Genomic DNA, 17,477 nt, shown 5'->3' with positions numbered 1-17,477 from the left:
AGCTACTTGACACAATTACACAAAATGCAGAAAATGTCGGGCTAAGCATAAACGTTGACAAATCAAAGAGCATGTCCATCAAAATTCACCGCTTGTTCTGCAGCATAAGAATACAAGTCTAGAACAGGTGAAGAACTTCAAATACCTGGGTAGCTGGATCGATTGTGATGGTGAAATAATGACAGAGATTAAACACAGAATTCGTCAGTCAACTACAGCTTTCAATAGACATAAGCCCATTTGGAGCGACAGCAAATATTCCTTGCGACTGAGGCTACGTCACTTCAGTAGAAACGTGCTCTCCATACTTCTATACGATGGTGTGTGCTGGAAAATGAATCAGCAGTTCTTGCATTTTAAAATATGTGCCTGAGGAGAATTTTAAACATAAGTTGGCCACAGAGATTCAATAACTTTGTAATCCGGAGTAGAATGAGAAAGCCTCTCATTACTGCTGTTCTAAGGAAGAAGAGGTGGTCATATTTGGGTCATTTACTCTGCATGAACGAAGGCTGCCTTTTTCGGACAGCGTACGACTGGAAACCAGGCGGCAGAAAAAGACGAGGTCGTCAAAGAACACTTTGCGGCGAACATTTGATCGATATCTGAGGACGGCCGAGACCTCCTTAATACCTGAATGGGAAGATTTCACCGCTACAGCATAGCTTCGAGACGAGTGGAGAGGCTTCGCCGACGCCCTATGCGCCACCAATGGCTCATGAGGAACTAAGGTCTAAGGTAAGGTCTCTAGACATGAGGGGAGAAGAGAGTGCAAAAACACACTATTTTTGAGCAAACGAATGATTTCTTTTGAAAGGATTAATTGTTATCGAATGGCTGTGAGGGGCATGCTCAGGGTTATGAATACAAAAAAAGCGAAATATTTCTTTAATATCCCAAGAAATATGGGTAAAAATGAAGAATTTAGACAGTTTCAATAAGCTATGGCTAAGTTTGTTAGAGACGAACCATTTTCTCGCAAAAAAACACAAAATTATGAAAATGTTAAATGTTCCTTTAGTACCTATGCAATAGGACTAAAAACGAAGAATTTATATACAATTTCAACTAGCTATGGCTAATTAGGTTATAGACGAGCCATTTTCTTGCGAAAACACACAACATTAGAAACAATATTAAATGTTCCTTTATTACTTATGCAATAGGACTAAAAACGAAGAATGTATATACAGTTTCAACTAGCTACCGCTAAGTTTGTTAAAGACGAGCCATTTTCTTGCGAAAACACACAAAATTTGAAAAATATTAAATGTTCCCTTACTACCTATGCAATAGGACCTAAAATGAAGATTTTATACACAGTTTCAACTAGCTATGGCTAAGTTTGTTAAAGAGAACCCATTTTCTTGCAAAAACAAGTAGAATTGGAAAAATGTTAAGTATTTCTTTATTACCTATGTGATATGAAAAATGGGATAACACTTCCAATGGGTATAATGAGTCTTGATAAAAGTTACAGCATGAAATGAAGTACATCAATGAATCTTAGTATGTAGGTTTCACTTGTTTATCGACAAGAAATATGGTATTTGGTTCTTTTTAGATAAAAATACGTATAAAATGAAAATTCAATGTAGTAATATTGGTGAATATGTGCTAGTAGTCAAACAACAGAAAGGATCTGAATGGCGTTTTAAATTCGTACATACTCCTCTATTTTCAAAATACAATTCTCTGATTCATTGTGTATCTTCAGCATGGAAAGTTCATTTTTAGATCAAAATGAGCCATTTCCTCAAAAAAGAAATATCATAATGAATCTTTTTAAATATGAACGCAAATTTTTGGCAACGGAATTATAGAAATGGCTACGTTATGCAGCAATGGGGGGGGGCGTTTTTCTAAGAAAATATGAAAAAAATATACTAAATTATCCTGTTTCTCATTTGTCTATTTCTTTTATAGGAGACCCCCGAGTATGTTCAAGAGGGAGACAAAGCGTGGGACACCTGGAGTTTGACAGAGTCTGAGAAAGAATTCTATCTTTTTAACAGTAGCAATGATGTTATAGCTACAGATGACATACTAGAAGTTTACTATACAGAGGATGGATTGTCCTACACTGACGAGTATTAAGTACAGATGTGGCCTTCAGGGAGGCTATGCATTGAAGTTGATGAACGGTTGGATGACCATCTGCCCCCTCTGAGGAATATATGTTTTTACCCCAAAATTTGTTTTTACCCCAGGAGGGGTCGTATTTAACCGGTGGTCCTAAAATGTTGGGAGAGGGCGCATTAAAACGGAAATTAAAGGTTCTAAGTGACAATTTTAAGTGAACAAAAAGATTGGAGGGCAGCTACCTTCTTTCCATGACCTTATACTGAAAATGTTCAATCAAAATTTTGTGATAGTCATATTGCTCAGCATAGTTTTAAAATCCTTTAACTAACCCTTGTGAGATAACTTGACCCCCCAAAAGCTCCTGGGGAAGGATCTTAAAGTTGCAAAATTTGTCATTGGTTTACGTATACCATTTGTTATTGCGAAGCAGTCATACATTTTTCGGGTGGCAGGGGGGAAATTTGTGCTGGAAAGATTTTCAATGTGGAGTATTGTCAATGAATATACCATATCGAAGCAGTGAACAGTTTGTGGTGACAAATTATAAGCACGGAGCAACTCCGCCCAATAGTCCCCGAAACTGAAAAGAAAAACAAAATTTGGATATCAGTAGTTACATCAGAAGAGTTAATTTTTTATACCGATTTAAAATACATAATATTTGTCAAGAGTAGAAGGAGGGTTTACACCACTGGGAGAACACCATATATGGGCACCGACCCACTTTCGGGGGTGACGCAATACGCTCAGTGAATACAACCAGTACAAGATCATTGACCTCCAATGAGCTACAATCCAAGGAGTACAAGATCACATGCCTCTTTCTAGGCCAATCAGGGAGTTGCATTACTAACGGGAGTGACACCAGAGCAGACTTCTGGAAAATTCATTAGCATGGATTTACGTTATTTCAGTTATATCTCATTCCACCTTGAGACTTTGTTTATAATGATCGCACTTCAAGGCAAAAGTAACAGTTTGTTTCAAAGCATTATGGAGCAAACATCAGATACAATAAATGATTTAGAAGTTATTTCAACGCAAATTTATAACGAAAGTTCTGTTTATAAATAATTAATTTAGATGTTTCCATGGTATATTTTTACCAAATCATATTATTGACTAATGTGGAAATACAACTCGATGTCCCTTTTTTATGCTCATTCCGAATACAATAATCATTTTTTTTTTGTTGGAAATGAATTTTGGCCCCCCACCCCAATATATTTCAATTCAGGGTATACATTTGCACATTAGGGGGATGGGGTTGCATGAAGTATATGTTAAATGTAAACCAGCTAGCATTCTTTTTTCAGATCGCATTTATTTTCTACTAGGCTAGCTATTGAAACTGTCATCTGTGTGGTAGTAGGGGTTCAGGGTTTATAAGCTGTTAACTTGTACCTTATAAGTTTTCCGATCGCACCACTTTTTTAGCAGAGAGAATAATATAGATTAAATAATAAGTTTGAATATCCTCTTGATGTGATTAATTAGGTTGGGGGAGTCATTAATCCAGGAGTGTAATCATTCTTCGTAAAATTATCAGATTCCTTAGGAGCGTTTCCAATGGAGTACAATTGGACTAGTTGTCTACTATGCGGTGCTAGATACAGACATATAAATAAAACAACACAAATAGAAAAGTAATAGTTTTATTGACTTACATTTTAGGTGTACAGCAGTGCTTTACTTCAACTGACGACAATAGAGGCAGAGATAATAAAATGACAAAATCTCTACAATGCCTGCATAACAATAATGCTTGGGTTCTGAATACTCGATCCTTAATGCTGCCCCATTCATAATAATAATAATCTTTAAAAACACTTTTCCAACTCTATAAAACACTCGATTAGATTCTGCGCGCTAAGAGCTATTTCATGATTGGCCCAAATCCTGTGGAGGGGCCCGCCACCTTGTCATTATGTGGACAAACTAAATTCGTTATGTTAACTGCGCGTCCAATAATTTTACTTTTAATATTTTGGTCATTAAACTTTTCACATTCCTGTATTAACTTGAAACTTTCTATGTTACTTGAATCTACTTTGTATAAAACATTGTCTCATGATTTTTTGTCAAATATTTTGCGAAATTCAATCTATCTTCTTTAATTAATACCGTCATCCGGTCGGTAGCTTTTTCCACATTTCACATCTGTTGGTCTGTAAGACAAAAAGTGTGGAATGCATCGAAGCATTACAAAGTACTCTGGAATTCATCAAGTATCAGGTTCTTCGCGAATATAATCATCCGTTTTTTGTACTTTAAAGGGATGTTTTGGCTGAGCATAAAATGTGGTTTCTCTTTTGTTGATTAAGAAATTAGACTCAAGTTCGAAATGGGATTTAAACTTAATTAGGGGGAGTTTAATTTACATCGGAAGTATTTTTAGAAGAAAATAATTTCATTTTATTCGGAAGTATTTGGAAACAATTTTATATCTTAAATATATCACTTATCACTTACGGTACAGACTCGGCTATCAATCTGTGGAGACAGTTGCTGGTGAACGGGCAATTTTACGATTTAGAAATTTCCAGAATAAACTTATGCAAAGTTATAAAATATATTGAGACTGTGAGGCTAAACTCACATATGTGAACGACCCCCCATATTCAAATCGTATCAAAGAACATCAAGCTATTGAAGTTTTCTATGCCCATGCTCTTTGAGTATGGGTCTAGGCCAAATTTTAAGCCTCTATTTATGACCTGTGTTCTCAAATCTATATATCTAAAGGCCCTCTGTTTATTGAGCTTATAACCTTTCGAATGTTATGCTAGAGTCTTTAGCCTACGTACCTCTGACTTTTACACTTTACTCCCTGCCCCCCCCCGCCCTACTTCACGGGTGTTTAATTTGGCCGGGGGGGAGTTGGCGACTGTAGGTTTTATGTAGAGGCTTTTAGGGTTTATTATTAATTTTATGGTGTGTTTATGTTATTTTTGCATTTACAAAGGAAACAAGATAATTGTGAATTACAAAACCCACGAAAGAAGTCAAGTTCGATCAATATAAAATAAGATTAAAATATAATAGCTAAGAATACCTCCGTCGCAAATTTATAACGTGAGTTCTGTTTAGTAAATTTTCTTTGTTTTTTCCAAATAAAATCATTTTTTTGCCGGACATGACTTTTATCCCCCCACTCCTCAAATCTAGTAAAATTCATGGTATGTATTTAAACATATGAGGGGGGCAGGGTTCCATGAAGTCTATATTAATTGTAAATTGGCTAGCATTTTTTATCTGATCGCATTTTTTTTTCTACTAAGCTACCTTTAGGTATAAATTTTATCCCTACATGATGTGTGTATGTTAACGATCTTTTTTCTATCTAATTTTAAGACTATATGCTGGAACTGTGTTATCATCAAGTCTATGCGTCTAAATACCCCCTGTTTCTTGATCTTATAACATTTCGAAAGTTATTCTATGAGTCTGTAGCCTACGTCCCTATCTAAATTTTACCATTTACCCCCTCCCCCCACCCCCTACGTAACAACTGTTTAATTATCACGTTGTTTAGAATCATGATTTATCATATATTCTCATGATTTTATGCTATATGATTGTGTTTTTTCTGCATGTCTATTATATTGACTTTTCAAAATGAAAAAAGATAAGTGTTCATTATATGACACACGAAACAAGTCAAGTTCGGTCAATATGAAAAAGAGTGACAATATGACAGTGAGTAAACAAATTTGGTCTATACATTACCACATTAGAGGTTATATGAATTAGCAACTTTTAGCTAATTTCAATGATAAAATTCCACCAAAAGTTGTAAAAATAATTTTTTTTAAGGATAATTTTGAAGAATGCGTCCCTCCCGTCGACAAAAAGGCCCGAATTGAAGCTGAAAATCAAGTACATACTTCGGTAATACACTACATTGGACCTGTGAGGGAATTTGAGCAAGGAGAGAACACACGGACCGTTATACAAGAACACGAAATGGGTCGGGGTGTGACGATGTTGCAAAAAGCGAATCTAAGTTTTATATTTATTAATATTTTCACTGATGATTTTTCTCCCGGAAGGAAATATACATTTCATTATTCTAATATCCTGTTGAGGTAAAGTCTTATGACCGTTTAAATCGGAGAATGTAATATTTTGATAAAAGGCTTCGAAATAATTTCAGAATAATAGAGGTTCTAATTTGCGTAATATTCGTTGTCAGCTGTCATTTACAGCTTGAATGCATATTACAACATCCGATAAGAGAGACCTAACGCTCTCATGTATCATATGTTATAGAAAATCTTGGAAATAACAGATGCGATTAACGAGGCCTGGGCATGATTTGAAAAACAATCAGAAATTGAATAAAAGTGCTTTGCAACAGAAAGTAAGGGGGATATTGCTACTAAGTGATGTTTTAAATGATTAGAAAATATAGTCGCCATTAATCCAATTTTCGACCCTCTTAAAAAATACGGTGATTTATACACGTTGAAATTAAGTGTATGTTTCTTATGTTTAGCTTATAAAAGCTAAACTGGTTTCATCACTACCCTCCCCCCATCTGAAGAAACAAGTCACATTGATGAAATGATTCATATTGATGCAAATAAACAGTTTCGTGATAATGTTGAAACGTCTTCACATTACAATGATGATATGGTAAATTTTTACAGGGGTATTATGAAGGTAGTGATAATTTAGATGGTATTTATAATACTATCTTTAACCACACGGAATGGACAGATAATTAATTGGGGCAATATTTCAATGTTGATTGGAATTCTTTAGATGTAGAGAATAGTATAGTTGAACAAGGCAATGCAGTAACTTCAGAGGATGATTTACCTTGGTTGAGCCCGAATACTACGCAAATTTTGGACAATTTTACACGTCAGTTAAATGAGAATCCTTCCCTCTTAGATTTAATGAATGTAGCCCCGATTCAATCTAATTTAATTGATCATGAAAATGAATTGGATTGGATGGATTTGCATCGTCCTAACACACTAAAGGCTATGTTAAGCGAACTGGGATATTTTAATACATACACCAGCCCAATTGTTAAGCAAAGTTGGGGAGGGGGTTTAGGTGGTGATGATAAACCCGGGGGAGAGGGTTTAGGTAGTGAAGATATACAAGGTTGAGAGGGTTTAGATAATGATATACAAGGGGGAGGGGTAATGATACACATTTCTCATCGCTAACGGAATTTCAACAAACAAATTCAATTCTGAACACAAAAGACGTTTTCACTGCAACCTTTGGCGATCCGTTTAATGCACTGATGGCAGAAAATTTTATAATCGATCCCATATATATTATTCATGAATATGCAGAGAAAATTCCTGCACTTTTAGAAACCCAGATTCAAGTGTGGGGGGATGGAGCTCAATTCAGGCCTCAATTATTTTACAAATATTTTATTTAAATGAGAGTCATGGGGAGGTCTATGACCATAATGTGCACACAGAAATATTGGTGATGTACCCTCATTTGGAAAATTATGAGTGTCTTTATGCAATGGGTAGACAATACTGTCTCTCATCTCGACAATTATAATGAGAATGGTAGTGGTTCAGTGGTTTTATTTGTTGAAATTTTAAGTGTTAATATATGTAAATTTAAAAAAAGATTTTATTTTAAGACAGGGGCATAGGGAGGAGGGTAGTTTTAAAATATATTCCCGATTTAGAAGGATGCAAGGGCGTTCAACGAATCTGTTTCAAAACAGGCCAAAAATGTTTCATGTACGCTTTCCTCATGTACGCTTTCCTTATGTACGCTTTCCTCATATCGGCTTTCCAACCTCTACGAAATGATGCTACAAAGAAAAATTTGTACTACTGGGCCGTGCATGGGAAGGAGGGGTCTGATTTTCCCCAAGTAGATTTCACTTGTTTATTATAAAAATTTTCTGTAACACTCAGGGCGATAGATATTTTCAAACGGGCCAACGCGCATTTTAATATCGGTGTTACTGCGCTACAGTACGAAACAGAATTTGAAGGGGGTGTGCGTTCTCATAAAAAGGGTGTAATATTCCCAGAAAGAGCGCCATCTATTGAATTTGGCCATCGGTATATTCTTTCTATGAATATATTCAGCTGTTTTCCAGTTACAATAACCTGTACCAATGTTTTGTCAGTATTTTTTCATAGCCTGGACCGTTTTTTTTTCAGTTTTTTTTTAAGTTTACTTTTAATTATAATTTTTTAATAAATGTAACATTATCCAGTTTTTTTTGTTTTTTTTTTAGTGTTTTTTTTCTGTTTTTTTTATTTTCTTTATTACATTTTTTTTTTTTTTTTTTTTTTCCCTTTAAAATATTAGCTTCATGGGCATGTATAAAATTTAATTTTTTAATATTTTTTTTTTTAGTATTAATAAATTGATTGATTGATTGATTGATTTTTCCAAAACGGTTATTGTTACAAACCTAGGCCGTGAAATGAGACAACGCAATCATAACCGTATTGTGATGAGTCATGTTGAAGAAATGATGATGAAAGAGCGTACAGCTCTAGACCTAGATCTAGCTCTAGACGCTCTAGATCTAGAATACTATCAAGGAATGTCGGAAAATGTTCGAGAAAATCACTGAACTTGACATAGAAACTTTAAAATTACATTTCAATGAAGCATACCCTCACAATAAAATCTAATAAATTAAAATTTGTCAGGATACAAAGCAGATTACATATCTGAAAAGAATGTTTTAAGTAAACGCTTTATTTATTTAAACTTCAAACGACGGCTATGGTTCCGGAGTTTTTGCTTCTTCGCTAAATTCAAAACTTTTTTTATTTACAATATTCTTTGATGCTGTTTCTGGGCTTCTTTTCCTTATGGAGGCTATTGCAAATTTAAGCAAAATAAATCTATCTTAGTGACTCATGTTCATTTCTATATTATCCGTCCATGGGAAATCTGACTAGTCTTGGTGTCGCAATTTCGACACCTTGATGTATGCTTTCCCAGAGTTTTATTATGAAGATGTATAGATTTTTTGGTTTTCTCCTCCATTCCAAAAGATTTATTATTTTGTTATTGCCTACCTACTTTCTATGTCTTTAATAAAAGATTAATAGTCAGGTAAGTAGAATTGAAAGTGATCCTACCTAGCTATTGAATTTAACAGCTCTCATTTCGCCTGTAACAGCCAATAGTATATCCTATGAACAAGATTAACAATTACCCAGCAAATCAGGTGACCGTGTTTCGGCTCAATTGAAAGCAAATTTGCATTTTTACGTAAAGCTAATAAAATGTCGATATAAAGGAAGCCTAGAAATGGGTGCCTCTATTAGAGCTGGAGAAGAATCGAAGTTCCCGAGTAGAACTAAATAAAAGCTTAAATTTTTCTGATTTAGACTGGTTAGACTTTGGAATTCTACAAAAATTCAAAAGTAATGCATAAAACTATAAAAACCAAGCGGATTAAAATTTTTTTTCAGGTTCCCTTTTGGAAAGTGAGCTATTGTGTCTTTAAAGATGAATTTTTTGACAAATTTTTATGATGAGTATTATAGTGGCTCCCTGCTCCCACTAGATGGCTATGGAAATTTTTTTAAGCAATTAGCTTGAATAAATTTGCATTATTCACAATTCTGAGAAAAATACTGTCTACATTAAAGTTGACGGATAAGCCCCTCATTATAACTCAAATGTCCAAAAAATATTCTGAACAACTTGTTATAATAAGATAAGACCTTTTGTTTAGATCCAAGGTAGATAGTTTCAATTTAAATAGTGCGACATGAATTAATGAAAATATTAGGACTTTACCCACCCGGAGGCAAAATATAAAAAAAAGAAGTGACTATGACATGTGCTGGTCCTGCGCCTCTTTTCTGAATTCCTGTGATTTGTCACTTTTGCGCATCTTGTTGCGGCCGACGAAATATAAAAATTTCGTTCTGTTGAGGTACTCGTCGTTGCGGTCACTAGTAATATAGGTGGTTGCAGAATTTTCCAGCTATTTTGTTGTTTAACACGGGAAAATCCACAACATACAACAAACTGTGATTTAAAACAGATGTATGGGGGTTGACGCCAAGAAAATTCAAAGTTCACTCTTATAATCTATGTACAATCACCTCAAATGGTGGTCAAAGTAGGAATTGATGTTGTTTTTAGAGTGTTATCTATTCGTTCTAAGTCATGGGAAGAAAATGAACGAACAACTAACTCTGTGAGTTTAATTTAGAGCGATAGACTGAAAAAATTATATTGTACTTCTCCTAAGTTATCCTGATCCACGCAATCTAGCTATTGTTATAAAATCCACGTATAGAATGACATGCTACTTTTACTGTAAATTTCGCATGATATCATGACGTCATCTTATAGGACCATTGATTTGATACGATAATCCTTGGATAAAAATAAACTATCCAGAAGTCTGACTTATCTAGAAATTTTTCAGGTCAGAAAATGTTGAGTGTGCCATATTTCACAAAATATATCAAATCGTTTTGAGACAACTAATTTTATGATTTTACTTGGAACGCTAGATGGGAATGCTAAATTGTTCGTTTCTAAGAGATATAATATATCTTCATGCTGTTTTCTTTTCAAAGATGTTTGATTTCTCAAACAAGTCCAAATTTTAATAACCATTTCTACTAAGCTGTAAAGTTATAAATAACTAAATTATGTTTGAAATCTTAGTTCAAATTCTCAAAAATTATTATATAAAAATAAAAAATATTTATAGTTAGTTAGCAACAATTTTACTTTTGAGTATGAAACATTTAACTTACCTAGAAAAGTTTAAATAATATTATTCTATTTTAGTTTTCAGTTCAGAATCTCAACAGTTATTAGGTAAAATGCAGAAATATTTATTGTGTCTTAGCTAAAAATTATAATTATAAATTATAATGCCCTTGGTCTAAATAAAAAAAAATAATAATAATAATAAGATAAATATTACATTGCTCCCACATCACTCTTTACTTAGGCAGCGCTATTACACTCCCTATGATATAATATCACCTTTTAGTTACTATGGAGATAGGCCAGGGTTTGTTTTTTACTAGGTTTCAGCTGTGTCTGATGAAAATAGTATATTCAGCATTGATAATAACCAATATCGATCCTTTATGTAAAATATCAATAAAACCATGATACTGATAAGACTTAAAAAAATCACATTTACAATATCTATCCTTTGTGTACAAAAAAATTATAATTGATTTTTTTAAATATTACGCACTAATTATGTCATACATTATTTTTTTTTGCTTTTTTTTATTTAGAAACGGCACTAAAACTTTTATAGTATGTTTAAATAAGTCAGCTCTCGAAATTCTAGAACCTCTGGGTCAATAAGATCACCACTGGGGAAAAAGGGTAAATAAACACGCAGTCGATAACTTTTTTCTGGCAAAAAAAAAAAATTACACATTTTTGCAGATAAGAGCTTGAAACCTCAAGAGTACGGTTCTCTGATATACGCGAAACTGATCGTCTGGTTTTCATCAAGATTATATTAATTTTAGTGGGAGTTATCCCACTAAAGTGAAAACATTAAAACATTCAGTTGAAACAAATGAAAACATTCATTGATAAGTACCAGGCAGATACACACTAAAACGAATTGGTTTGACGAAAGTGATATCGACATATCCAATCAAATTTTTGAGATAACAATTTTCTTCAGCATAGTTGAACGTTGTGTAAATTAAGTCTATGAGTATGACAACTCCAGCCCTGAGGGCTGGGGGGTGTAAGCGATGGTTACAACTTTATGGTATGTGATGGTACCCGCCGGTGGAAGGGTTGTACGTTACGACCTGGGGGCAGATAAGGTTTTTCATTGACAGCGTCTTCGTGGAAATATCAAAAGGTTTCCTTCGATCGGAAACCGGAAGGACTAATGCATCGAAACATCAAATACCAATTTTCAAATTTTTTAACGGAAATGTCCAAACCATCGATTACGTTAGCTTACGTGCGCCATGTAAGCTAACCTAACCTATGGTTTTAGTATTTCCGTGCAAAATCGTGGAATTTTGTATTTGATGTTTCAATTGTGTACTGTCATCTATATCTATTGCCTTTCTCCTCAACACCTAGCTCATTCCGCTAAAGTTCAAAGTCTGACCCAATTCTTAACTAAACCACAAGCGAGTGGGGATGTATTTTGCGTAGAAAATGTAGTTCTAGCTTATATTTTCCTTTTGCCTCTTTAGATTTCTTGCTAACACAGTTTGAAAACCTTACGATTTTAGAGGCATCCGAAAGAGATAAGGTAATGATACCTACTTACTGAGGACAAGTTGAATCCTAACCTAACCTATGGTTTTGGTATTTCCGTGCAAAAATATGGAATTTTGTATTTGATGTTACAATTGTGTACTGTAATATATATATATTGCCCCCTCTTCACAACCTAGCTATTTAAGCTAAAGTTCGAATTCTGTCTCAATTCTTTAACAACGACTCCCTAAACACAAGGGTCGATATAGAATCAACGCAGTGGTCCTAGAATATCGTAAGAGGGTTCATTCGAAACATTGTATTTTTTTGCCAGAAGAAGGATTATGCCTGATTAGAGTTTTTTATTATTTAGAGATTCTATGACCGGGAGGATGCATAACGAGCGTAACATTTTTATAACGGATCGAATCAAGCAGATGTTTCCCAGCTGGTGGCTACCCAGCTAACCGACTTGAAATCCCGAATTCTTGACCCAATTTGTATTTACATGAACAGCCCTGGGGGGGGTGTAGCTTCAGGGTTTAGTATTTATGATTTTATTGAAGGTGTTAAAAAAGAGATAGTAGTCAACACAATATGTTACGGAAAAGCTTTGAGCATGGCGAGCCTTATTGTAACTACGTGTACTCCCAGCCGTCGATTTACATGTCAAAATTACTATTTAATGATTCATCAACTACAGAGTGTAGAGATTTAGGTAAAACTGTCAGAAGTAGCCATACAAGCAAAAGACATAAAAAATCAAAAGGATAAACTTATAGGATTATACGCTGTTCATGTTAACCGCCCAGTAAACGAAATTACAAACCACTTCGACCGAGAATGCTTGTGGAGAGTCAGTAAGCATTATGGGGTGCCAGAAAAACCAGTGAGCATGATAATATCCCTATGCGAAGAGACCGAGGGCTGCGTGAAGACTGAGACTGGCACAAACAGATTTTCCAAGATAATGTCTGGTGTGCGTCAAGGATGTGTAATTTCCCCATTTCTTTTTGTAATTATGATGGATTACTTATTAAGATGAAACTCTGGATATGGCGTAAATGTAAGCAGCAAGTAACTTTATGATTTGGATTTCGCGGATGACGTAGTCTTGCTAGAAGATTCTAAGCAGAGGTTGCAGCAGCTATTTGACGCAATTACACAAAATACAGAAAATGTGGGGCTAAGCATAAACGTTGACAAATCAAAGAGCATGTCCATCAAAACTCACCGCTTGTTCTGCAGCATAAGAATACAAGTCTAGAACAGGTGAAGAACTTCAAATACCTGGGTAGCTGGATCGATTGTGATGGTGAAATAATGACAAAGATTAAACACAGAATTGGTTAGTCAACTATAGCTTTCAAAAGACATAAACCCATTTGGAGAAACAGCAAATATTCCTCGCGACTGAGGCTACGTCACTTCAGTAGAAACGTGCTCTCCATACTTCTCTACGCTAGTGTGTGCTGGAAAATGAATCAGCAGCTCTTGCATTTGAAAATATGTGCCTGAGAAGAATTTTAAACATAAGTTGGCAACAGAGATTCAGTAACTTTGAAATCCGGAGTAGAATGGGAAAGCCTCTCATTACTGCTGTTCTGAGGAAGAAGAGGTGGTCATATTTGGACCATTTACTCTACATGAACAAAGGCTGCCTTTTTCAGACAGCGTACGACTGGAAACCAGGCGGCAGAAAAAAACGAGGTCGTCAAAGAACACTTTGTGGCGAACTTTTGATCAATATCTGAGGACGGCCGAGACCTCGTTAATACCTGAATGGGAAGATTTCACCGCTACAGCATAGCTTCGAGACGAGTGGAGAGGCTTCGCCGACGCCCTATGCGCCACCAATGGCTCATGAGGAACTAAGGTCTAAGGTAAGGTCTCTAGACATGAGGGGAGAAGAGAGTACAAAAAAAACACTATTTTTGAGCAAACGAATGATTTCTTTTGAAAGGATTAATTGTTATCGAATGGCTGTGAGGGGCATGCTCTGGGTTATGAATACAAAAAAAGCGAAATATTTCTTTAATATCCCAAGTAATATGTGTAAAAATGAAGAATTTAGACAGTTTCAATAAGTTTGTTCAAGACGAACCATTTTCTCGCAAAAAAACACAAAATTATGAAAAATGTTAAATGTTCCTTTAGTACCTATGCAATAGGACTAAAAACGAGGAATTTATATACAATTTCAACTAGCTATGGCTAAGTTTGATATAGACGAGCCATTGTCTTGCAAAAAAACAAAATTAGAAAAAATGTTAAATGTTCATTTATTACCTATAAAATAGGACTAAAAACGAAGAATTTATATACAGTTTGACCTACCTATGGCTAATTAGGTTATAGACGAGCCATTTTCTTGCGAAAACACACAACATTAGAAACAATATTAAATGTTCCTTTATTACTTAAACAATAGGACTAAAAAGGAAGAATGTATATACAGTTTCAACTAGCTACCGCTAAGTTTGTTAAAGACGAGCCATTTTCTTGCGAAAACACACAAAATTTGAAAAAATATTAAATGTTCCCTTATTACCTATGCAATAGGACTAAAAAGGAAGATTTTATACACAGTTTCAACTAGCTATGGCTAAGTTTGTTAAACAGAACCCATTTTCTTGCAAAAACAAGTAGAATTAGAAAAATGTTAAGTATTTCTTTATTACCTATGTGATATGAAAAATGGGATAACACTTCCAATGGGTATAACGAGTCTTGATAAAAGTTACAGCATGAAACGTAGTACATCAATGAATCTTAGTCTGTAGGTTTCCCTTGTTTATCGACAAGAAGTGTAGAATTTGGTGCTTTTTCGATGAAAATATATATAAAACGAAAATTCAATGTGGTAATATTGGTGAATATGTGCTAGTAGTCAAACAACAGAAAGGATCTGAATGGCGTTTTAAATTCGTACATACTCCTCCAATTTCAAAAAAAATTCTCTGATTCATTGTGTATCTTTGGCAAGGAAAGTCCAGTTTTAGATCAAAATGAGCCATTTCCTCAAAAAAAAAAGATCATAATAGAGCTTTTTAAATGTTAACTCAAAAATTTATCAACGGAATTATAGAAATGGGTAAGTTATGCAGCAATGGGGGGGGGGCATTTTTATAATAAATTATACACAAAAGAGAAAAAATTATCCAGTTTATAATTTTTCTATTTCTTTTATATGATACCCCCGATTATGTTCAAGAGGGAGACAATGCGTGGGCCACCTGGAGATTGACAGAGTCTGAGAAAGAATTCTATCTTTTTAACAGTAGCAATGATGTTATAGCTACAGTTGACATACTAGAAGTTTACTATACAGAAGAGGATTATCCTACCCAGACGAGTATTAAGTAAAGATGTGGCCTTCAGGGAGGCTATGCATTGAAGTTGATGAACGGTTGGTTGACCATCTGCCCCCTCAGAGGAATATAAGAATACGCGAGGATTTGCTTGAAGATCTTCCGCCTCTGAGGGACATCAGAATTCACGAGGCTGATAATGATGATGCTAAAGTTGATTTAATGCTTTCATCAGCAGAGTCTCTTATTGAGATGTTTACTATTGAAGATGAGGGGTGAAGATAATGCCGCGTTTTTAAAGTCGGTTGTTAACATTAATTTAACATTTGAATGGATGACTATGGAAATTTTTTAAGCAATTAATTTGAATAAATTTTAATTATTCACTATTCTGAGAAAAATACTGTCTGCATTGAAGTTGAGGGATAAGCCCCTCAATATAACTCAAATGTCCCACAAATATTCTGAAGAACTTGTTAGAATAAGAGAAGACCTTTTGTTTAGATCCAAGGTAAATAGTTTCAAGTTAAATTTGGCTACATGAATTAATGAAATATTAGGACTTTACCCACCTGGAGGTAAAATATAAAAAAAGTAGTGCCTATGACCTGTGCAGTTCCTGCGCCTCTTTTCTGAATGCCTGTGAATTGTCACTTTTGCGCATCTTGTTGCGGCCGACGAAATATAAAATTTTCGTTCTGTTGAGGTACTCGTCGTTGCGATCACTAGTAATTTAGGTGGTTGCAGAAATTCCCAGCTATTTTGTTGTTTAACACGGGAAAATCCACAAAATACAACAAACTGTGATTTAAAACAGATGTATGGGGGTTGACACCAAGAAAATTCAAAGTTCACTCTTATAATCTATGAACAATCACATCAAATGCTGGGCAAAGTAGGAATTGATGTTGTTTTTATCGTGCTATCTATTCGTTCTAAGTCATGGGAACAAAGTAAACGAACAACTAAATCTGTGATTTTGTTTTAGAGTGATGTAATGAAAAAATTATATTGTACTTCTAAGTTATCCTGATCCATGCAAACTAGATATTGTCATAAAAACCACGTAAATAATGACATGCCATTGTTACTGTAAATTTCGCATGATATCATGACGTCATCTTATAGGACCATTGATTTAATACGATAATCATTGGATAAAAATAAACTATCCCAAAGTCTGACCTATCTAGAAATTTTTCAGGTCAAAAAATGTTTAGTGTGCCATATTTCACAAAATTTATCAAATCGTTTTGAGACAACTAATTTTATGATTTTACTTGGAACGCTAGATGGGAATGGTAAATTGCTCGTTTCTAAGAGATATAATATCTTTTCATACTGTTTTCTTTTCAAAGATCCAATTTCTAACAACGATTTCTACTAAGCTGTAAATTTATAAATAATTCAATTATATTTGAAATCTTAGTTCAAATTCTGAAAAATTATTATATAAAATTCAAAAATATTTATAGTTAGTTAGCAACAATTTTACTTTTTGAGTATGAAACATTTAACTTACCTAGAAAAGTTTAAATAATATTATTCTATTTTAGTTTTCAATTCAGAATCTCAACAATTATTAGGTAAAATGCAGAAATATTTATTATGTCTTGGCATAAATTATAATTTTAAATTATAATGCCCTTGGTCTAAATAATAAAAAAAAAATAATAATAATAAGATAAATATTACATTGCTCCCACATCACTCTTTACTTAGGCAGCGCTATTACACTCCCTATGATATTATTTCAACTTTTAGTTACTATGGACATAGACCAGGGTTTGTTCTTTACTAGGTTTCAGCTATATCCGATGAAACTAGCATAGTCTGCATTTATAATAACCTATGTCGATCCTTTATGTAAAATATCAATAAAACCATGATACTGATATG

Source organism: Artemia sp. Qi Xiang Cuo, unplaced genomic scaffold, assembly GCF_049724085.1.
Source record: "Artemia sp. Qi Xiang Cuo unplaced genomic scaffold, ASM4972408v1 HiC_scaffold_3164, whole genome shotgun sequence".
Lineage (NCBI taxonomy): Eukaryota > Metazoa > Arthropoda > Branchiopoda > Anostraca > Artemiidae > Artemia > Artemia sp. Qi Xiang Cuo.
Note: the sequence above shows the minus strand (reverse complement) of the source record.